The 24352-nt window shown below is 43.4% G+C and overlaps 1 protein-coding gene and 1 pseudogene across 3 annotated transcripts in view; one reads left to right on the top strand and one right to left on the bottom strand.

The window, feature by feature from the left end:
• Positions 1–450: 450 nt before the first annotated feature.
• LOC135710859 (zinc transporter ZIP13 homolog) lies at positions 451–4713 on the bottom strand (annotated as a pseudogene).
• Positions 1807–24352, top strand: part of LOC135710870 (leucine-rich repeat flightless-interacting protein 2) — a 177849-nt gene continuing 155303 nt past the window's right edge. For all 3 annotated transcript variants that reach the window (XM_065233575.1, XM_065233576.1, XM_065233574.1), the window contains exon 1: positions 1807–2650. The gene's annotated coding sequence lies outside the window, so the exon portion shown is untranslated. The remainder of the gene's footprint in view (positions 2651–24352) is intronic.

The raw sequence follows: 24352 nt of genomic DNA, 5'->3' as shown, positions 1-24352 counted from the left end.
AATTTTGATCGTCTTAAGATAGTTAACTCATGCTTGGACCAACAACTTTTCGAATTAATTAATAATGTTCCTGCGTTGCATATTCCAACATGTCATTCTATCAGGGAGAAGATTATTAAAAAATTCATTTTATTTCGATTGCGCATTTCCCGTACAATAGTACAACGTGAGAAAAGACAGGACAGTAAATCTATGGCAATATGAACAGTATGCTCAATAAACAACTGATTACCAAAAAAGAAAATCAAATTTTTTTATTCAGATGCATTTAAAAAATACCTATTCCTTCACTTTTTTATTCATGCACATTTGTCATTCATCTATCAAATAAAATATGTCTAAATTCTAATTTTTCTTCTATACAGGGATGGAGAACCTATTCTCAGTCTATGCTTTTAATTTGAACTTAGCAGGCGGTGGGGTGGGGGGTTGGGGGTTAGGAGATTTGCTTCAAGTGCTCCATGTACATCTCACTCCTATCAGTCGGATGCTCATCAGTAGGACGGCAAAATGTTCGCTGCGCAGATCCGCCAAAATCGTCACCGTGTGTAAGAATCCTTGCGCCGTAAGCGGTACAATCCAAGAGGTGAAACCTTCCATTGCCGTGGTGGCACCACTGCCCCCTAAGGTCACCAGCGCTCCTATGAAACCTGCTCCGGCAGTCAGCATCTAAGTCTTGGCTGCGTCCCTCCGGCTGAACCTGGATGACATATGGAAGAGTTGCCTCGTGCGGCATATCGTGCACTGAAACAGAAGAGATCAATAATCAATATCAATACCAATACAAAAGATAGTATTACTACTTACAAAGAATGACGAACGTGGCCAACACCCCGTGCCGGAAAAAAAAACAAAAACGATCCGGCCGTCGCCAATTCGTTGATAAATTTATCAATTAAATTTGCCATCAGATTCAGCCACCTTCTTTGTCAGTTCTTCTTTCTCTTTCGCAGCTTTCCCCGGCAGGAAGCATCCGGTGGTAGTCTTCGGTATCGCTCACTACTGTATGACTGCTCTTTCCGGCAGCTTTTCACCGCTCTACCCCAACAAACAGGTGACAATGACGACGCACTTGGGCTGTGGATTTGTGTAGCCGGAAATTTCTCCTCGATGACAAAGCTGAGTAGAATTTTCAGGGTTTTTGATTCGGCGGGACCTTTGCACTACTTATCCTTGTCGTCGCCGATCGGAATGACCACCAGCGGTAGGATCCACCACAGTTCCGTACCAAAACAAAAATAGCTGTAGCACTCGAAAAAAAAAATACTACCGGTGTCCACAAAACACAAGAGAAAGACAGCATGACACGCTAAGAATGGTTTACCCAAATGTTGGTCAGTTTATCTATTTTTGAGTTCGATTGAATTACATATATTGTTACATAATTTATTTGTTTAGCTAAACAAACTGTTACATTTTTGATTCAAATGAACAAAATTTTATATATTTTTTTTGGTACGATTACAATACTCTAACTGCAAAATTCAGTACCGCTCAATTGGTTCCCCTTTTTGACAGTTCAATTGGTTCCCGAAATTCTATCCGCCAGACTATGAATATAGCGACTATAGGATTAACGACCCCTTCGATTGTTTGGCTTGGTTTTCCACCGTTTCAACCTAATCCATTCGAGACAACTTTATACCACTTCACCTACCTCACTCCGAGCACCTAACTTTGTGCAACTGCGAGCTGTCACCGTGACAGTTCTCTCTTGCATTTTTATCTCTCTCCCGCACCCGCATCTTCTTCTCTCGCACCCAGCCAGCATCCTTCAGCCACAACCACACATTCACAAGTTCTGTCTTTTTCACTTCGGTGGTGCGATTTTGGTTGTTACTCAAAAATGGCATCAATTCCTACGACTGACCGACAGCAAAGACGAGGATTATTATTGTAAAAAAGGCCAGTGCACGGATATTTTCGTGAACAGTTTGTGTGCAGTTTGCGCGAACTGCTGTGCGAGCAAGTTTCCATACAAAAGAAAATAATCGTTGCAGCCTCGGGGTGTGGAATTTGCGTAATTTCGGTTTCCGGATTTCAGTTCGAAGTAGGTAGTGAACGAGGAGGAAAAAATCCCGTCCCCCGTGAAAGTTGTGTGTGCGAGAGACGGGGCAAAGGCAAAAAAAAAAAACGGGCCAACCAGCCAGCCAGCAGCGAATTGATCCGGGAGTGTGAAGAAGAAGCTTAAGGCAGAAGGTAGAAAACGGAGGATTTTTATCGATCGTTCGTGTTTTGTTGTTTTTCTTCCTTTCGGGTGCTGCACCTGCCAGAGCGGCGGAAGCTAGTGATTTCGAGGGTCAATATTCAGCTGGAGTGTGCTGCCAGGAACGTCGGGAAGTGTCAACACATTCCGAGTGCCCAAGTGTCAAAATATTGTCGGTGAGAATCTGTCGTAGATAATCTCTCGAAGTGAATGCGAAGAATGAAGAAAAAATCAGTGCTGGCGTAGCATGTGCTCTGAAAAATTGACCAAATTTTGCCTTGCTGAGTTGGGTGCCTGAAGAAAAACCACCGGAAGAAGGAAACGGGTTGAAAATTCTTGATTTCTTGCCGAAGCACTATCATCGGATACCAATTTTCCCGATATTGGAATTAATAGCAGAACCAGGCTCTCTCACACACACGCAACCGCGGTGCACGTAAACAGGTAAGTTTCCGATAGGCATTCCTCCTCTTCATTTTTCAATGGTTCTGGTAGGAAGAATAATTCTTTCAGCTCGATATAGCTGGCAATTTTCAATCAGCGGGCCTCCGGAAAACTAATGTACATTCATATAAGAAAAAGAACGAAACTACGTAACGGGGTAGAGGGAAATGCCGAACGATCCCCCACCCGGTTTTTTTTTTTGTCGGTGGAAGAAGAAATCAAGAAGAGCCCAATTATCGGGTTGATTGCTTCATCAGAAGAAACAGTAAATATAGCCCCCACGAACGATGCGTTTGGTTGGGGGGGTTTCGCTAGTTTGTGTGTTGTTGATTGCGGTTGCTGCCAAAAATCGAAGAAGAAAAAAAACAGATCGCGATGTGTAACCACTTAACTTTTGCGCAGATAGTGCCACCTTTGCCCCATTGCCGGCATTGCTGCTGTTAGAGAGTGCGGTAATCGAGAGAATGGTTAGTAGCTGCTAAGGCAATGTGCATCGAACTGCACCCGCACTGCCGAAGTGGAGCAGAATAATTCAAGGATATCGCTTTGCTTGTTTCAGCATGCCATGTGTCTTATTGTGGGTCCCTCGTCCATAAAGTCGATGAACAACACTGTCTTTTTCCAGATAATATTGCTGATTGCATCTGAAACTGGACTGCCCTCAAAAATGCAAAAAAGTATGATAAAAGTGCACGTTTCCGTCGAATCGTTTTGGTGCCTTCGGAGCACTTATAGCTTGCATCATAAGAAATAAGTGCACCGAAAACACCAAGATGATTAGACGGAAATGAATGAAAACACGCTTATTAGACCAGTTTGGTATGCCATGCGCAATACCTACCTGTTTATTATTGATCAACATTGCAAAGTGATCTTCCTTGACCTGACGAGCAGGGACCATGCATAAATGTCGTAGCATAATTTTTGAGAGTTTTTAAGACCCTCTCCTCCCCTCGTAGAGTATTTTGCTAAACCTAATACATGACCGGTCATAATTTCTGCACACATATCTAGAAGTAACATTTGAAATGGGCCTATGTCCAAAACGTAAACAAACCAGAAAATGAATTTAAAAATTTTCCGCCACTATTCAATTCATATTTAAGAAAATTGAAGTATTTTAGGTATTTATATAGTTCACAATAACAAAAGTAACTGTATCTCAGTATACAACATCTAAAATATGCGAAAAGCTTTCAAAAATATTTGAAAATCGATAACAATTTAATTTCATACACGCGCTATTCGATAGTGATAAACAAAAGGCAAACAATTACCTCCGTTAGTATAGCCTCATTCGCTCGCGAATCGTGTGTATAGTTGTGTGCAAAAAAACCATACTGCTGTTCGTCTGCATCACACTGAGAGTTCTGCTGCTGTGCTGTGACTGCTGTACATAAAGGCATCTCCACCGCGGAAGTTATACGACGCTATTCTGGACTTCGCTTGCTGAAAACCTTTCAATGCCATCTCGACTATGAAGTCGGGATGGGACTTTCCCCTCGATGGGGATCCTGGTGGTGGAGCAACGGGTTGTAATACCATTGATGGATCATACAGGGGACGTACAGTTCCCGAATGGATGGACCCACAAAACGTTAATGGCCCACTGACAATCCTACGACTACAACCAGTTGAACCAGCGGTGCTATCAAAAAATCCGACTGTGGTTAGTCTATCCGTAACGCAATGTTGCGGACTAATAGAGGGTGCATTTCCCGAAAATCGAGGAACCCGCTACGCCCTGAAAGTCAGAAGACCAGAGCAGGTAGATAAATTGAAATCTTTGAAAGAACTGTACGATCACACTCCGATCAGCATCGAAGAGCATCCGATTCACAATTATGTGAAGTGTGTAATACACAACTACGAAGTGGTAGATCTCACCGAGGAGGAAGTAAAAGACATCCTAGCAGGGCAAGGCATATCTTCTGTTCGGAGAATCACCCGGAAAGGCGTCGGGGATGATAGGATCAATACACCGATGTTGATTCTAACCGTATCCGGTACTGCGATCCCACAACACGTATACCTCGGCTACCTCCGTGTATAAACCAGGCCATATTATCCTGCTCCCATGCAGTGTTACAAATGCTGGGAGTTTGGACATACAAAACTGCGCTGTGCGGAAAAAGAAATCTGTGGCATGTGTGCTGGTGACCACGAGGTGGTTCGAGGAGTCACCTGCCGTTTTGCACCACATTGCCCCAAATGCAAGTCTTCTGAACACCCTGTATCGAGTAAGAAGTGTCCAGTTTACGTGGCCGAAAATGAAATCGCCAAAATACGAATTGATCTGGGATTGTTTTATGACGCGGCGAAGAAGATCTACCAGCAAAGGCACAATTCTTCACAATCCGGACAAGCAGGTAACATCAGCAATAGTAACGAAAATCAGGAAATCCTGAAGAGGTTGGCGGAAATGGAAGAGCGTTTAAACAAAAAGACGAATGGAATAAAAAGCTACAAGACCAGCAAGTTATCCCGGACCGACTTCAGCATGACCTGAACATGTACAAAAATCTGTACAGAACGACGAAGAGCCAGCTTAACGAAATATCTCAGCAATACCTAGCCTTGCTCAAGGAAACCGGAAAGGATGCTGAATCCGTCGGACTTCCAGCACCTCAGGCTGCAGTAGAGTCCAGTCACTCCAGCAAGGCCAACAACAAAGACTTCCAACAACAGCAACAACAGAAACAAAATGAGCCCCGTAAGAGTCACAGCCGTAGTCGCAGTCGCAGCCGTAACCGCGGCCACAAGAGAAACGAGAAACCGAGAAGCAGATCGTCTAAACGCTTGCGTTCGCCGATCCATCCCAAAGTTAACCAACCCCTCAAAATAAGATCTGCAAACGTCAGTGACAACACATCGGACATCCTACATGGCCCGTCGGATGATGACCCTGAGATGCAGTCTTAAACCGCTAGCTGAATTTCGTTCTTCGTCGATACCACTACAAAACAGGCTATCTCCAACTCATCGCGCGATGGCTAATATTTTATCCAACGTTGAAAAAAGCAATACCGACAATGAGGAGAAAAGTAATCGACACCAACAAACAAGCAACGAATCTACACAACTCTATACGAACGATTTAGGGACGTATAATGCTCAATCACCAACATGGACCAACAACAGAAACTGGATGAAGCAAACGACGGATGCCCTGAGTAGTCGGGGCACCTCTGGTGCGGAAGCTATACCACCACCGGAACCAGTGGATAACCCCCGACGCTCAGTGGCTTCTTTCGTTTCCGGGACGCACAAGAGGTTCACCCCTCGTTCCCCGGGTTTTTCCCTGCCCTCTCCTCGGGGCAGCCGAGGCCCCGTCAGTGCGGACGTCACTTTTTTACCGGAACTGGCGGACAACCCCCGGCACCCCGGGGATGGCAGAAGAGGGACAGACAAGGGTTTTTACGCCCATTCCCCTGGATGGACAGGAACTCCAAGGCCTAGTATCTCAACCGCAACTCCCTCATTGACAGCTGACACATTACTGTTACCTCCATCCGATGAGACCCAATTAAGACAAGTTACGCTCCCCTCGGCCTTACCACTCCGAGCCCTAACAAACGCTGACGAATATGACCGACTTCAACATGAAACGCTCGGACTCGATTGGTCCAATGAACCAACTCACTCAAGGAACGATACCACGATTAAGCTCTTACCAGCAATGAACACACGACCCCTGTCTTCCAATGGTAGAACTTTCCAACCGACGATCGACTCAGCAACAATCGCTATCCAGTGGAATATGAACGGGTTTTTCAATAACCTGGCAGATCTCGAATTACTCATCAAAAAGAACCCATCCTGCATCCTAGCCATTCATGAAACACACAGAACCAGTGTGGATACCATGAATCGTTGCCTTCAAGGACAGTACACATGGCTACTGAAGTCAGGAAACAACATGTACCAATCTGTAGCGCTCGGATTACACACGTCGGTACCATTCACACCGATTAGTCTGGATTCTAGCCTATTAAAGGGTGATACGGTCAAAATTTGGTCAATATCAACTTGACGTATTTCTTTCAATTTTGCATTTAAAAAACCTGAACACCCCTCATTTTGAAGGTGTGTGTGTGTAGAATGTTGCTCCTATTTTGATTTTGGAATTCACTCTTCAGTTGTCAAAATGCCGTCCAAGCAAGAAGAGCAGCGTATCAAAATTTTGCTCGCGCATCGCGAAAATCCGAGCTACTCGCACGCAAAGTTGGCAAAATCGCTAGAAGTTGCCAAATCAACCGTTACAAATGTAATTAAAGTGTTTGGGGAACGTTTATCGACAGCCAGGAAGTCTGGATCGGGGGGAAATCGAAAACCGGAAGCCGCTGAGACGACAAAGAGAGTTGCCGGTAGTTTCAAGCGAAACCCTAACCTCTCTCTCCGAGATGCCGCAAATAAGCTGGGTGTATCGTCTACAACCGTGCATCGAGCCAAAAAACGAGCCGGACTATCGACTTACAAGAAGGTAGTGACTCCAAATCGCGATGATAAACAAAATACGACGGCCAAAGCGCGATCCCGGAGGCTGTACACGACGATGCTGACGAAGTTTGACTGCGTGGTAATGGACGACGAAACCTACGTCAAAGCCGACTACAAGCAGCTTCCGGGACAGGAGTTTTATACGGCAAAAGGAAGGGGAAAGGTAGCAGATGTTTTCAAGCACATGAAACTGTCAAAGTTCGCAAAGAAATATCTGGTTTGGCAAGCCATCTGTACCTGTGGCTTGAAAAGCAGCATTTTCATAGCTTCCGGGACTGTCAACCAAGAAATTTACGTGAAAGAGTGTTTGAATAAACGTCTGCTGCCTTTCCTGAAGAAACACGGTTGTTCCGTACTGTTTTGGCCGGATTTGGCATCTTGCCATTACGGTAAAAAGGCCATGGAGTGGTACACCGCCAACAACGTGCAGGTAGTTCCCAAGGACAAGAACCCTCCCAACACGCTAGAGCTCCGCCCAATTGAGAAATACTGGGCTATTGTCAAGCGGAACCTAAAGAAGACCAAAAAAACTGCTAAGGGCGAGCAGCAGTTCAAGGCAAACTGTCTTTCTGCGGCGAAGAAGGTGGACAAGATGGCTATACAAAATCTGATGGCAGGGGTCAAGCGTAAGGCCCGGCAATTCGGATTTGGAAAAGCGGAAGCCTAACTGAATATTTTTCCTGAATTTTATACTAATTGAACTTGAAAAAGAAATTTAATTTGATTTTTTAAATAAACGATTTCACCGATTTACACGCGTTTTCCCTTGACCAAATTTTGACCGTATCACCCTTTAGCAACAGCCGCACGCATCGAGGAACCTTTCCCATTATCAGTTGTTAGTATTTACCTACACTGCCTATAATCCTATATCAGTCCCATATGGAAAAAGAAGGCATTGATAAAATGGCAGTTGAAGTTAAGAAGTGCAATTTCCATGAAAATGTTAAGAAAGTCATAGTAAATTAATCGATAATTTTGTCAAGTTCAAATCACTTGCAATAAAGTTTGCATGTTTTATTATATCAGAGAAAAATATTGCGATTCAAAAAGCAGAACTGTACCTTGACCTCTGGACGAATGAATTTCAGGATGGGACAGATATGCGATTACTTTGCTTGATGGGACAAACTGACTTGATGTTGTTTTCACATTTTTCATCATCAAAGTCCGTAGTTTTATCACGTAATATGAAAGTAGTTGCCAATTGATAGTGGATAGCGTTATTATCTTAAAATTGACGAAAATCCATATGGGACTGATATGCGATTATAGGCAGTACAGTGCCGTGATCTACCGAACCTGGATGCTAATCTTTTGGATCAAATTGACGAGCCCCGACTGATCCTTGGCGATTTTAATAGCCATCATCCACTTTGGGGCGCCCGCATCCCGGACTCCAGAGGAACTATCTGCGCAGGGATAGCTGAAGACTACGATTTAGTTGTTCTAAACGATGGAACGCCCACTTTTATGCGGGGGCAAACGGAAACTGCAATCGATGTATCATTGGCCAGTAGATATATAACGAAGCGCCTAATATGGTCCTGCCTTGAGGACCCTCTGGGCAGTGACCACCGCCCCATTGTAATCGGTATCAACAGTAAACCCCCCGAGACATCTCGACGCCCTCGCTGGCGTTACGATCAGGCGGATTGGGCCGCATTTGAAACGGCCATAGAAACAAGTCTAGATGTCAATAACCCGTCTAGTATCGATCAACTCACCACCACTATCTTCGACGCTGCTAAAGGTTCCATACCTAGGACTAGTGTCACCCCCGGCCGTAAAGCCCTGCATTGGTGGTCCCCGGAGACCAGGGCGGCTATCAAAGCTAGAAAGAAGGCAATGAGAGCAGTGAAGAGACTTCCGCCTGATCACCCAGAAAAAGGAAGAATGATAGCAGAATATCGGTCAAAGAGAAATAAATGCAGACAAATCATCAGAGATGCCAAACGCAGGAATTGGGAAGATTTCATCGACGGGATCAATACTGTGGGGTAGGGTAAACTCCCTAAGCGGAAAGAGAAGAACAAAAGGAATAGCCATCAGACATGAGAACGGGTTATCGAGAGACCCCTCGGTTGTAGCCGATAAACTTGCAGAATATTTTGCCAGCCTTTCTGCCATTAGTGGCTATAGCCAACTTTTCATCAGAAGCAATGCTGCCTCCTTAACGTCATTAGATAGAGTTCCCATTCCACAAGACGTCTCCTCTCTACCGATCAACCAACCTTTCTCCATGTTGGAGTTAAGCTTTGCCCTTGCGAACAGTAATGGTAAATCTGCTGGCCCTGATAAAATTAGTTACCCATTGCTGAAACACCTACCACACAGGGGCAAGCAGATCCTTCTTTCACTTCTGAACCAGAACTGGACCCAGGATGTTTTCCCAAAGCAATGGAGACACAGCTTGGTAGTTCCCATACCAAAGAATGGATCATCCTCGACTGATCCAAAGGACTACCGGCCTATCTCATTGACAAATTGCACTTGTAAAGTTCTGGAACGTATGGTCAACCGCAGACTTACAGACTTCCTTAAAGACAACAAGCTGTTGGATTGCCGACAACATGCCTTCCGTAAAGGTTACGGAACGGGAACCTACTTTGCTTCCCTCGGTCAAGTTCTAGATGACGCCCTACAAGCCCAACAGCACGTAGACATAGCAGCTTTGGATTTGTCTAAAGCTTATAACAGGACATGGACACCCTTCGTCTTAAAACAATTATCTGAATGGGGCCTATCCGGCCACATACTTCACTTTGTCCAGAATTTCCTCAAGAACAGAACCTTCCAAGTCGGCATCGGGAATCATAGGTCTAACATCGCAAGGGAAGAGACTGGAGTCCCCCAGGGCTCTGTTCTCGCAGTCACACTGTTTCTAGTGTCTATGAACGGAGTCTTTGGGGACCTTCCCAAAGATATATACATCTTTGTTTATGCTGACGACATCGTTCTCGTTGTTGTCGGGCATATACCAGTTTCACTTCGGAGAAAGCTTCAAGCAGCTGTCAATGCCGTTAACAGATGGGCCAAATCGGTAGGTTTTGAGTTGTCACCGAGCAAGAGTAACTTTACACACATCTGTAACAGCCGACACCGGGCGGAGTCAAACCCTATCAAAATCGAAGGCAACACAGTGCCTTACAAGATTGTCAATCAAGAATACGCCTATTACGCTTGATAACGAACCGTCGGAATCACAATAACCGCGATACTGCGCTCCGAGTTTCCACGGCCATCGTAACCAGCAGACTGTTATACGGTATAGAGCTCACCTGCCGATCTTCAGACGAGATGATGCAGAAACTAGGACCAACCTACAATCGCTGCCGGCGTCGTCAGCGAGTGTCGAAGCTGGAGTGTTACCTTTCCATTACATCATGGCCATAACCACCTGCTCGAGAGCTTTGAGCTTCATGGAAAAGACATACGGAGATGAGGAGGGAGTGTTCCTCCTAAGGGAGGCTAACAAACTCCTTCAGAAACTGGCTCATCAGAAACTCCCACCGGTAGCTTAATTAGACCGGATCGGAGGCCAAGGATGGGACTCTTCCAAACCGAAGGTCAACTGGTCTTTTCAATGTTCTTATAAAGTCGGAGAAAGTAAGGCTGGAGTTATGAGTACTTTCAATCATATGAAAGCGACGACGTTAGCTGGATATGATTTAATATACACCGATGGTTCCAAGGCCAATGGCAGAGTAGGTGTTGGTGTGTCAGGAAGAGATCTTGTGATACATTAGCGGCTACCAAACATGTGCTCAGTCTTCTCGGCTGAGGCCATGGCTATTCATCAAGCAGCGACCAATGCAAAGGCAACTTATACTGCCATATCATCAGACTCCGCGAGTGTCATTAAAGCCCTTGAAATGGACCGTATACGTCACCCATGGGTACAAATGATCCGGGCGACAGTGAAACCTAACACTCTTTTCGTTTGGATTCCCGGACACTGCGGCATCCCGGGCAATGAAAGCGCAGATAAGCTTGCGGCCTTAGGTCGAGATTCGCAGCTACTCACCACACAGGTACCCTTTCAAGATGCCAAAACCTGGGTTAAAAACATAATTTCGGTAGCTTGGGCAGTAGCATGGCAACAAGAGAGAGACCTTTTTCTTCGTAAGGTTAAAGGTGAGACTACCAAATGGAATGACCAAAATAATAGAAAAGATCAACGAATCCTATCTAGGTTGCGAACCGGCCACACACGAATTAGTCACTTCCAGTCGGGACGATACGATCAAAGCCTATGCGATTTTTGTGGGATTCGGCAGTCTGTCGAACACATTATTGCTGTTTGCCCTCAGTATCAAGATTCGAGAAGAATATACGGACTAGAAACTGGTATAAGAGATATTCTTGCTAACGACCCTTCAACAGAAACAGCTTTGCTCTGTTTCCTTAAAGACACAAAACTGTACGAACGAATTTAGCTGACATCAACCACGGGAACTTCTAAACAACAACAAAGTGCGCCACTACAGGACTACGATTAAGGTTTTTTGATTAACAACTTTACTGACTTGATGAACAATGCAACTAAACCTGACATTTCAATTTATGGAACTTTAAAAAATTATTGTTATGAAAACTTATGTTTATGCTTTGCCAAGGGGGCCTCATTCGATGCCTCTTCTGTTAAATAAAGAGACGAACCAGCCTAAGGCTGAAAGTCTCTATAATAAAGACAAAAAAAAATAAAAAATCATAAATTAATAACCCTTTTTATGAATCTTTCAATCTATCCTATTCAACCTATCTCGATATTGAAGTGACCATCGAAGGACGAAGCTGAATTTTTGAAATTTATATGGTAAAAGTAGCCTGGATTTCCATCGAGTTAGGGAGAATTGACTGTATGCCTACGATTTCCGAAATTTATTTTTTATTTATTTAACCACCATCATTGACATTTTAGCCATACAGACTGTTTAAAGTGACTTAATCGTATTCTTAAAAACTGGTCTACTTATATTAAAATCAAAAACATCACACTCATCATTAAACAGTCTGCAACATCTATCGAAAGGATTGTTATAACCGTAAGAAGTACGATGTCCGGGAGTCCACAGAAAGTAATAGTTGCGGAGACGGCGAGCTGGAGTGTGGAAATTGATGTTCCCGAGCAAACAACTGCAGTCAATATGATTACTAATCATGTCAAATATGAACATCCTCTGGAGAAAGACTCGGCGATTTGTTAGTGTATGTAGTCCCATAAGCGCACATCTATGCTCGTACGGAGGTAAGCTATCTGGATTTGTCCATGGCAGACGTCGTAATACATTCTCTGGATTCTCTCGATGCGTAGTACATGAACAGCATGGTATGGAGCCCAGATTTGTACTCCATATTCAAGAACACTGCGGACCATAGAGCAGTACAGCGCTACACGTCGTCGAATTGTGCAGTATTGCGGCGCAAATATCCTAGCATGGAGTTGGCCTTTGCAACTGTCATGGATATGTGCTCGTTGATGAGCCCAAGATCCTTAATGGCATTAACCCTTTCCAGCGGCGATTGATTCATAGAGTAATCAAAAATGATCGGAGAGTGAGAGTAGGTAAGGGTAATCACTTTGCATTTGGCAGCATTCGCTTGCATTCCATTCATCTGACACCAAGATGACAATCGCTCTATATCAGCTTGTAGTGCGCAACAATCCACGATCGATTTGATCACACGGTACAGCTTAAGATCATCCGCATATAGCAACTTACAGGAACTTAGCATATCACACACGTCGTTAATAAACAAAACGAAAATGAGAGGTCCTAGGTGACTCCCTTGTGGAACCCCCGATCGTATACGGAATACCTCGGATCTGGAATCACCTACCTTAACGAAAGCCTTCCTGGATGATAAGTATGATTTCAACCAACAAACGATCCACGGTGGAAGACCAAGGCGGTTTAGCTTCATAATGGCTAGGTCGTGAGGGACTTTGTCAAAAGCCTTAGAGAAGTCGATGTAAACGGAGTCCACTTGCTGATGCTTCTCGATGTTACCTATAAGAGTGTTCGTGTAAGTCATCAAGTTAGAGACTGTCAAGCGCCTTTTCATGAACCCATGCTGAAACTCTGAGATTATGATTTGAACAGCTGGATACAACTTCTCATGCAGAAGACTTTCGAGAACTTTGGCCAAGCAGTTCAGGATCGAAATAGGTCGGTAATTTTCCACTTTGTGCATGTTACTGGACTTGAAGATTGGCGTAATTGAGGCGACCTTCCAGGCATCCGGAAAAACGCCATCCTTAAGCGATCGATTGAAAATAGACATTACGGGAGTGGCCAACGATGCTGCACAGTTCTTGACGAAAGACGGTGGAATACGGTCCGAGCCTGGACCTTTCGATGGATCGACTGAGCATAAGGCTTTGAGAATAGCGTCTTGACTGAAGATGAGCTGCTGCAGGTGAATGTCGTATCTTGGTAGCTGATCAATGTATTACTGCGGTGGAGGAATTTGTTCGAATTCGAAAACACTTCGGAAAAAGTCAGCGAAAAAGTCAGCAGAAGCGGTGTCGGTGGTGGTGCCACCATAGGTGACGTCCACGGGAATACCAGCTGATCTTTTCCGAGAGTTGATAAAAGACCAGAACGACGATAGATTTTCCTTGAAACCACTCTGGAGGTTGTTGACGTACTCACGAAAGCGAGCTTCCTGCAAACTATTATACTCTGCTTCTACTAGCTGCACCATATACTTGTTTGCTGCGGTCCGGGAACGAAAGAAACGTTTTCGAGCTTTACGCAGACGGTTACGCAGATTACGCAATTGCGGATTCCACCAAGGTTGTTGGAATTGCAAACAAGATTTTCGTGTCTTCACCGGAACAGTATCTTGGATTACTTTATAGATGTTGTCGTAGAATACGGAGACGGTGGCATCAATGGTGGGTTGGTCAAGTATTTGTACCCAATCTAAGGCGGCAATCCTCATGTTAACAACATCGAAATCACCACGGCAGTATTGGGGAACTTTTCTTCGAATTTGGACTTTCACGGCACAGGATACTCGTCCCTGCCGATGTCAATGCAGCTGCCCAAACGCTCTCGCATATTTTGGCTTACGTCATTGAGCGACACGTTCCGAAAAAAGTTCATAAACAAGGTAATCATCATCCTTGGCAAATATGTGAACTCCGTATGTTAAAGTCTTCCAAAAGAGCCGCGCTAAGTAAATACACAAAGTACCACACCCTACAACTCAAGGACCATTATGCGAGGATCATGCGTATCAACGAACCAGTCGCCAATGTTATCGGCGTTATCAACGAGATGTTCAACGGAAGCTTCGATCTCACCCGAAAACTTTTTGGAATTAGGTGAATGAGCAACGAAAGGAGTCTGGCCGTCCATCGACTATGGTACTGAACGGCGAAGAAGCTTCATCCCCTCAGGACATTTGTCGTCTGTTCTCAACCAATTTTGCGAGTGTATTCTCGGATGAGAACCTACCTGACGAGCACGTTTCTCTAGCAGCCAGTAATGTTTCAATGTCTGGTCAATCTTTGGCAGCTATCAACATCGACCTCGCTATGATAACTAGGGCGGCTTCGCAACTGAAGTCTTCATTTACGCCCGGACCTGACGGAGTTCCTTCCGTCTTTCTCAAGCAACACATTGATAGCCTGGTGGCTCGTCTCTGCCTTCTGTTCGAAATGTCCCTCTCCAGTGGGGTGTTTCCTTCCTGCTGGAAATCAGCTGAGATGTTTCCAGTGCATAAGAAGGGATGCAAAAGAAACATCGACAACTATCGCGGCATCACATCGTTGTGTGCCAGATCTAAACTGTTCGAGTTGGTCGTTATGGAACCATTAGTCTCTCACTTCAAGCAGCACTTGAGCGAAGACCAGCATGGTTTCATGACAGGGCGGTCGACTACTTCCAACCTTCTGTGTCTAACCTCGTACATTACGGAGAGTATGACAGGCCATATGCAAACAGATGTCATCCACACTCACCTATCAGCCGCCTTCGACAAGTTGAACCATCCTATAGCGATCGCCAAACTGGATAGGCTCGGTATAAACGGCAGTCTCCTACGATGGTTTGCATCCTATCTATCTGATCGTCAGTTGGAAGTTGCAATCGACGACTGGCGATCTCCTTCGCTCCCTGCCACTTCGGGTATTCCGCAAGGTAGCCACCTCGGCCCGTTGATATTTCTTGTGTATTTCAACGACGTTAATTTCGTCCTCGACGGTCCACGACTGTCGTTCGCAGACGACATGAAAATCTATCTCCGAATCCGAGCCATCGCTGACTGCCACCTCCTCCAACTCCAACTCAACGCTTTTGCTAAAGGGTGCCAACTGAACCGCATGGTTGTAAATCCAACAAAATGTTCAGTAATCACGTTCTCACGGAAGAAACATCCAATTACTTTCCGTTATATCCTAGAAGGCGTTCACGTACATCGTGTGAATCACATTAAGGATCTGGGAGTCATCTTAGATTGTCAACTCACATACAGCCAGCATATCTCGTACGGGATCGACAAGGCATCCAGAACGCTCGGCTTCATTTTCAGGATAGCTAAAAGTTTCACGGACATCTACTGTATGAAGTCGCTTTACTGCTCCCTCGTCCGATCGGTGTTAGAATACTGCTGGCCTGTATGGAATCCCAATTACCAAAACAGTGTACACAGAGTAGAGTCTATTGAACGACGATTCATCTGGTTTGCCCTTCGACGATTGCCTTGGAGGGATCCTCATCGCCTTCCAAGCTACGAAAGTCGATGCCAGTTAATTCACCTGGATCCTTTGTGGAGTCGAAGAGATACGGCAAGGGCCCTGTTTGTGGCAGAATCGATTGCCCTTCTATTCTACAACAAATTGACGTTAACGTTCAACCACGAGCACTCCGTAACAACGCAATGCTGAGGATACCTTTTCGTCGTGGGCTACAAAGGGTTTTCACTTGGCACGCGAGACGCTGCGTCAGATATTCTGTGATATATTTTTAAGAATTAAGAATTAAGTTGGACTTCACGGTCTTTGCAGCTTGTTACTTCTTGACTATATTGTATTCCCTAGTATTGCTTAATCCATCGTTAGGACTAAAGCCAGTCTGTTTATGTAGAACCCCGATAAACAAATGACTTCTTCAAATAATCGCTAAGCACATCTTAGAGTTTCCTGATCATCAATTTGTAATCAGTGCTCTAGGCTAGACGTTTACATTTACCAGTTCCAAGATTACGGGTCAATCCATTCTGCCTTGGTAAGTGTCTCCGATGAGCCGCTCCTAGTTCAAAGATGCTTCAGATCGACTTTCATAACTAGGCATGAACTTTTAACCTCTCAGTTCTACCCGCCTGCCCTACCCAAATTACTGACACATCTTCATTCATACATCCACCGACTGTCCCCACTACATCAGGGAGGCTAAAAACATCTTCCGCAAGCACTATTCCGGATCTCGGACCGAAACACAATAGGCCCAAAAAAACAATAAATTTTTATCGTTCGGTCAATGAAAAATGTTACAATTTACGACATTCACTGAATATAATGCAGTCAACAAGGTTACAGTTGAGTAGATGAACCGTTCGTTGAGCATTAGATACTGCTGGACAGTTTAACGTGGGAACAATTTCCGACACTCCGTCACCATCGGGGTTATGAAGGTGGTCCCTTTTCGGTTTATCGACCTTGACTCAGAGCGTCCCATTTTGGGAGTTCGCTTGGAGGAACCAGCCAACATCGCAAAAGCATGCACATACCAGCCTTGTAGGAGATTAGCAAACTTCAACGGTCAAATCGACAGCATCTTCGATAATCTACTGGAACCGCGTATATTGTTGAGAGACTTCGAAAGGGAGGATATGGTTATCCTTAATGACGGATCGTCGACCTTTTTCAATGGACGGCACACTACGGCGTTCGTCGTAACTGCTGTTAGTCGTGCCCTCGCTGGAAGAATGCAGTGGAGCGTCAATTCGGACCTCTACGGTTGCGATCATTACTCAGTTCAGGTGCAACTCTTACGCGTAGACCTCGATGGCGCTATGACGAAGCCGATTGGGAGAGTTACGGTGAAACCTTCCAGACTCCCCTTCAACAACGTAACCCAAACAGCATCGATAATTTCACTGAAGCAATAAACGCAGCTGCCTCCGCAATCATCCCGAAAACCAGCAGCATTCCGGGGCGTAAAGCCCTCAGATGGTGGAACGTGGAAACAAAGAAGGCAGTGAACTTCCGGCGAAATGTCGTTCGACGAGTCAAACGGCTTCCCATCAATGAACCGGATAAGGAGAAGGCGCTCTGTACCTACCGAGAACGGCACAACCAGTCTCGCCAATTGGTCCAAGATGCCAAACGACGGACGGACTTCATCGAAAGCATAAACGCCTCACAGTCTTCGGTGGAGCTCTGGGATAAGGTCAACGTCTTCAGTGGCAAGCGCCGCACGGCCCCACTGCACATTCAGGTAGATGGCGCTGCAGTCTCCGATCCTGCAGATAACCTTGGCGATTACTTCGCTGACCTCTCGGCGATTTCCAAGTACGAGGAGACCTTCCAATGGCGAGCAAACCCGTCCGTAAGCAGTTTTCGCGTTTCTCTGGATACGAATAACCTGAGGGTCAACCAGAATTTCACCTGGCAGAAGCTGCAGTTCGCGCTTAGTAGAAGCAATGGGAAATCAGCCGGCTCAGACTTGATTGGCTACCCGCTGCTCAAGAACCTGCTTACTCCGGGTAAAGTAAAAGTGCTGGATTTCTCGAACCAGCTTTGGCAGACAGACTCGTATCCAGAGCATTGGAGGGAGAGATTGGTTGCTCCCATCCCCAAAGCAAACGAGCTGACACGGGACGTGGTGAAGTTCCGGCACATTGTGTTCACCTGCTGCATGGCAAAGGTGTTCGATCGGATGGTCAACCGACGCCTGAAGCAGTTTCTTGAGGCTGGCGGCCTTCTAGATAATCGACAACACGCATTTCGGCAAGGCTACGGAATATCCACGTATTTTGCGACGCTAGGAAAGCTCCTCAAGGACGCCAAGGATAACGATCTTCATACGGAGTTTGTTTCCCTGGACTGGCAGATCCTTCCGAGTCTCGGTAGGTAATACCAAATCCCGCACTTTCTGCGAGGAAACTGGCGTTCCTCAAGGTTCAGTGATCGCTGTCACCTTGTTCCTGGTAGCCATGAACAGTGTTTTCGAGCGGTTACCCGCGAACATCTACATCTTCGTGTACGCAGACGGCGTGCTAATCGTAGCCACAGGTTAGACTACGGGACGAACGATGATCAGGGCCCAAGCGAGGGTTTCCTCCGTGGCCAGATGAGCCGCTTCGAAAGGCTTTCAGCTGTCTGCTGGAAAGAGCGCTAGGTGCTACGTTTGCCAGTACCGACATCGGGTCTGTGGACCTTCCATAAAGATCTGCTGGGGGTTGTCATTGACCGGTCACTGAGTTTTGACTAGCACCTTCAAGGGGTCAATGCCAGCTGTAGCCGCAGGATCAACCTCATCCGAAAAATCTGCCGTCCCCACCGCTCCAACAACAGAGAAGTACGTCATCTCAGACAGCCGGCTGATGTATGAACTCGAGCTGACCTGCATCGCCACCGACAAGGCAATACAAAAACTCGCTCCGGTGTACAATAACTACACGCATATCATCTCCGGTCTCCTATCCGCGACGCCAGCCGATGCCATCTGTGTTGAAACTGGCACCCTCACTTTCCGGTACCGCATCTACGCAGCCATTGCCAACACAGCCGCTGCATTTTCAAAAAATACCGCCGGAAATGACAGAATCCGCCTCCTCAGCGATGGGGATAGAGTGCTCCGTACAATCGCCAAGGAGAAGTTCAGAGCTGATGACAATGCCGTAGCCCTTAGGAGATCGGTAGCAAAGCTGACCGGATCGTACCCCAACTACATGCATCGCTATACGGACGGGTCAAGATCGAGAGCTGGAGTCGGAATGGGAATCGCTGGTGACATTTCCTCGAAGAGTCGAAGTCTGCCAAAACAATGTTCGGTGTTCTCGGCAGAAGCAGCGGCTATTCTTCATGCTGTCACGGTCCCTGTGGATCTTGACGTTTTTGACTACACTCGCTTCGTTGTCCTGCGCGACTGTCTGTTTGTTTTCGTCATGCTCTACCGTCGTCTCTCTTACACAACGCAAACGGTAGAACAACATTCGAGCAAAAAGAAAATTATCAAATAACTATCATATGACATGTGTGATTTCGTTCTAATTCCTCAATTTGGCGTAAATTAAACCTTTTCTGATTAGAAATGCTATTACTAGGACATCATTGCTTGCTATTTTCAGAATTCACACAAACACAGCATCAGCAGCTCTTATTATGAGAAAAACTAAAATACATACATTCGTGACGGTCTTAGGTGACAATGTCGTATGACAGAGCCTTTCATACGACATTTTAGTTTGGTACTGTAATTTTGCAAGTGTCGGAAGCAAAGGCAGTCGATTATCACAGAAAATGTGTCGACTACGGTGACCGCTTACAAGACTAGTTGCGCCACCAAACACTACTTGCCAGTGGATTCCTGGACACAGTGCGGACAGCGTGGGCAACGGAATGGTCCCGTGCCAGATTTCCGTTCATTAGAAAGATCAAAGGCGACATCGGAAAGTAGATGGACCCTGCAAACCTGCGAGACCAGAGGATTTTTTTTCCAGTCTCTGGACAGGACACGTCCCAATCTCACGGGATTTCAGTGGAGGACCCTTCAGGAAGACCTGTGAAAGTTGCCATATTCAGGGTGGCCAGCAAACCGGGAAAACCGGGAATACCGGGAAATATCCGGGAATTTGAAAAGTAACCGGGAAAACCGGGAAAAACCCGGGAATTCCGTGAGAGAACCGGGAAAATAAATTAACCATACCATAGGATAAATTTTTAAACCAGAATTTCAGAATAAATCATTGAAACAGAGTTATCCTTTACCAAATGAATGTCTTGCTCTTTTTATTTGCAAATTTTTTATTTTTTTCAGTTTCCCGTGTTATTGTTTTTAGAATTTAATCTTTCAGCAATATTGAAAATTGATTTTTGTCGCCTTAATTTCAGATGTAAAGTGCATGGTCCTTAAAAGAAAATATTGAATATGCTGGACTTTCAAAACAAAGATTTGTAAAAACCGAAACTGAATTATTCTTTTCCGGGGGTTTAATTTTTCGTTGTTCAAAATTCTCATGACATGAATTCCAGAATTAACTTGGAATTCGGCTCTGAATTATCTTGACATTGTTCTGAAATAAACCAGAAGACACTCCGCGTAATAATTGCCGTTGAATTCTTTTTGGAATTTCTTTGCAACCCCGTCTAAGAAATTAATTGGAATGCTTCTTAGAATTCCCTTAAGCCTATTCGGAGACTTTGATTCCTTTGAAAATATTTTCAAAAATTTCTTTTAACTCTATTCAAAACAGCAGAAATCTTTCGAAATTTTATTTAGAAACCCCTTGGAGTATTTTAAAGAATTTCTTTCTTATTCTCAGAATTTCTTGCAATAAATTTTGTTAGAGTTCTGTGATGAACCTTTCGCACTAGGGTTGAAATTATTGCCAGCACAATCTAAGAACTCTGTTTCTTGTTGAATTCTGATCATAATTCTCTTTGAATTCTTCTTAAAATTCATCTCTTATTTTCTTCACGATACCCATACAAATCTCATCAGAATCACGTAGGAATTTTCCGCAATGTTTTGTTTTTGACAACTCCTTTTTAAATCTTCTAAAATTATCTAACAATTTAATTTAGAATTTGCATTCTTCTCCACAGCAATCCTTCCAAATTCATCTAACAATTATTAAGGTTTTCATGTCAGAATCTGCTCAAAACTTTTCCTTCGAAAACTGTGTGGGAATCTTTCTCAACATTTATTTGAAATCAAAACTTTGAATTCTTTTAAAATTTACTAAAAAATCCAGTGTTTGTCCGCTAGATTGTATAGATTGTTATGTAATTTGTTATAACCCTTAAAATGCTTCCAAGTCTCAGAGCGTGACAATTATGACTCCACGACTCATAAGTATGATATTTATTTAAATTTTCATATCTGTGATCTTGAATTTTTTCCAAAATCTCACATTTTAATTATTTTTACTCCAAATCTTGCATCACAAAGATTGTTAGTAATCACAAATTTTTTGAAAAAAATTCTAGTTTCAGACACTACTCAAATTTTAAAGCCCCAGAATCTTGGGAATCTTCTTAAATCACATTTTTTGTCCTTTTAGTAAATTCCTTTCAGAGCGTTCTTAAAAACACGTTCAATTTGGTTTTTTTGTTTAATATTTACAACCGGGAATTTTTTAAGATTTAAACCGGGAAAACCGGGAAAAAACCGGGAATTTCAAAATGAAAATTCACTAGCCACCCTGCATATTTATTCGACTGCGGGCTAGCGTACGGGACATGCTAGCAGACGTTCCCTGAACCGAAGCAGCTGTACTGCGCCTTTTGGAGGTGGCGAAGCTATATTTCAGAATTTAGCACCATCGATTCTTTCGGCCATCGGGACATCCACACTGGACGGGGGCTACCACGGCCCTCCTACAGTGAAGCTATGTATGTCCTATGCTGTTCACTGTGTTATTGTACTAGTTGGTTATACTTTTAGTTAAGTAGATAATGAACTGTTGAAGCAGAATGATATTCAAGCAATGTAGCTGGGGAACCTCTTTCTAATGCTTCTAACCTTTTATGGAGATTAACTAGCTAGCCTACGACTAAAAATCTCCTTAATAAAGTATATAAAACAAAATTCAATGATGTGCATTTCTTATAAAATACTAGTTGTTAAATGCAAGTTTTTCGTGACATTTTAACAACATTGGTATGTAAGCGCCCGTTAAGGTGATTCCTTGTAGAGTCCACAAAAGGCCACCTAGTAGGCTATATATGCACTTCCACTTCGAATTTTAAATTACAGACATCTTGGAAATTAAGTCCCCATTTCACCTGAAATTGCTACTTCATGTATGCTACAGTACAGCAAATGAAACGTACGTATCGTAGAAGCTGATATTTGTGCTCTTAAAGTTTCGAAGTGGCTACGAGAATATGGATCTCACAGCGAAGCACCTTAACTATTGTAACGAAATTCCAGTAGAATGATAATCGGTTTACAATCCTCGGGGTGGCCACTCAACCGGGAATTGACCAGAAATCGAAAACATCTAGAAATTAGATTGAAACTTAATAATATTTTTATAAAAATTCTTGTCCTAATAGATAGGGGAAATGAATGTAATGTCGGCCTAAATGCCCCTTATTTGGGCCCATACCTAAATTTAGCAATCGACTAAATTTTCAATAGCGACCAAAAATATCTATTACAGGGTGTCTACTACCTGGAAAAACCTGGAAACCGGGAATTTACAGGGAATTTTATTTTTTCTGGAAAAACCTGGAATATTCAGGGAATTTTGGTTCCACTCAAGAAATTTTCCAATTATCACTTCATTTGTAATTCAAAAGAAGTTTTTCGTTCAGTTTCTCGAAACGTTTCTTAAGGACACTGAACTTGACAAGCATCTGACAGCTAAGACAACGTGTGCGAACGAGACAAGTTCATTCAGAGAGTCTTGTCACGCTCGCTCTTCGCTGATTTGTATGTGGAGGATCAAAATCGTCGTAAAAAGGAAACAGCCGAAAAAGAGAGACTGGCAACCGTCAAAATGAAGCATACGAAGCATGTATTGTATAAGAATAAGCATGCCAGACAGCAGGTCTGAGACCCAACATAGATTTTTTTTTTTGAGCTTCAGAGAGGGTCGGACATCTACTGAGAAATTTGTTGAGCTTCAGGGTAGTTCGTAGATCTTGAGAACAGAACTACAAATAAATTAAAAGTTATTAACAGAAATTCATAAAAACAAAATCAAAAGAGAGGTTGTAGATCTTCAGATAAATGTTCAAAGAAATTTTCAAAACTTCAAGCAAGCAAAAATAATTTCAAATCAATTTGTATAACTATAAGCGAAATTTTACAAATCTTCAGGGAAATTCGCATAACTTCAGACAAGGCCAAGAATCTACAGTGAAATATAAAGTATTTCACAATAGTTTGAAGATCCTCGAAACATTATTCAACATCAGAAAAGTTCGTACATCTTTAGAAAAAAGCTACATAACTTTGAAAAAAATTACAGGACTTCAGAAAACATCACAAGAATCTCAGAAATGTTAATGGATGTTCAGTAAAAATTGCAGATCCTCAGGGATTAAAAAAAAATATTTACACGATTTCAGGAAAATTTGTAGATCTTGAGAGAGACATTTAAAACTTCAAAGAAGCTCAAATATTTTCAGATAAATTTTGACAACTTTAGGTAATCTTCAAGGAAATTTTCAAATCTTCAGGGTAACCCTAGAGGAATTTAAAAAAACATCAGAGAAGTTTGCAGATCTACTGAGAAATTTATTGACCCTCAAGTTTTTTTTTGTAGATCTTGGGAATAGAGCTACGGAGCTTAAGAAAACATTACAGAACTTTAAAGATATTTGCAGGAATTTTACAGAAAGTTTCACAGTTTCACACAAATGTGAGATCTTCAGAAAAATTCGTTAAATGTCAGAAAAGCACCTCAATTCCAAAAACAAATCGCAGCGAAGTACAAAAGTACAATATTTTGCAGAACTCCATGGAAGTCGGAAATAGATAGATCTAAAGAACTTCAGAGAAGTCCGTAGACCTTAAGAGAAGTCCGTAGACCTTAAGAGAAGTCTGTAGAACGTCAGAAAGTTCGTACGTTTTTAGAAAAATTTGCAAAACTTCAGCAAAACTCACAAATCTTCGGGAAAGTTCGCCGATCTTTAGATCAAGAATCCACAAAGAAATTTAAAGAACTTTAGAAAAGTTCGGAGATCTACTGTGAAATTTATTGAACTTCAGGGCAGTTCGTAGATCTTTAGAGTAGAAATACAGTACTTCAGAAAACTTTACAGAATTTGAAATAAATTTTAGGAACTGTAGAAAAGTTCAGAGGGTAGGTCGTAAATCTACTCAAAAATTAGCAGATATTTAAATAAATTTTCAGAATTTTACTGCGGTTCTTGGATTTTGAAAGACATTCACAGAACTTCAGGTAAGTTCGCTGATCTTTAGAGATATTTGCACAGCTTCAGAAAAAATAGAAAAACTTCAGAATACTTCCTAAAACTTCCGGAAAGTTCAAAAATTTCTAGATAATCTT

The sequence above is a fragment of the Ochlerotatus camptorhynchus genome, unplaced genomic scaffold, assembly GCF_037179485.1.
Source record: "Ochlerotatus camptorhynchus isolate MF236.1 unplaced genomic scaffold, CSIRO-AGI_Acam_v1.1 ptg000404l, whole genome shotgun sequence".
NCBI classification, from domain to species: domain Eukaryota; kingdom Metazoa; phylum Arthropoda; class Insecta; order Diptera; family Culicidae; genus Ochlerotatus; species Ochlerotatus camptorhynchus.
This window is presented reverse-complemented; position numbering and strand designations above follow the sequence as displayed.